This window comes from Penaeus monodon, chromosome 31, assembly GCF_015228065.2.
Source record: "Penaeus monodon isolate SGIC_2016 chromosome 31, NSTDA_Pmon_1, whole genome shotgun sequence".
Classification (NCBI taxonomy): domain Eukaryota; kingdom Metazoa; phylum Arthropoda; class Malacostraca; order Decapoda; family Penaeidae; genus Penaeus; species Penaeus monodon.
This window is the reverse complement of record NC_051416.1, coordinates 939486-939685: the sequence shown is the minus strand read 5'-3', so window position 1 is coordinate 939685 and position 200 is coordinate 939486.

The following is a 200-nucleotide window of genomic DNA, read 5'->3' as shown; positions in this document are numbered from 1 at the left end:
TTGCCATCTCCTGCGTCCATTCGGTTTCAGCAGCGAATCGCCGCCGGTGCCACAATGGCCTTTAGCTTTCAAAAAGACAACGGATGATATGTTATCTGGCTGTGGCCGTATTGCAACCGATATCGGCGTTTCTGTTGTGCTGGCGGAGGCCGGATGGCGGCGCCTGTCGATGGTCAGCAAGCGGCCGCAAGGGGGTTGCG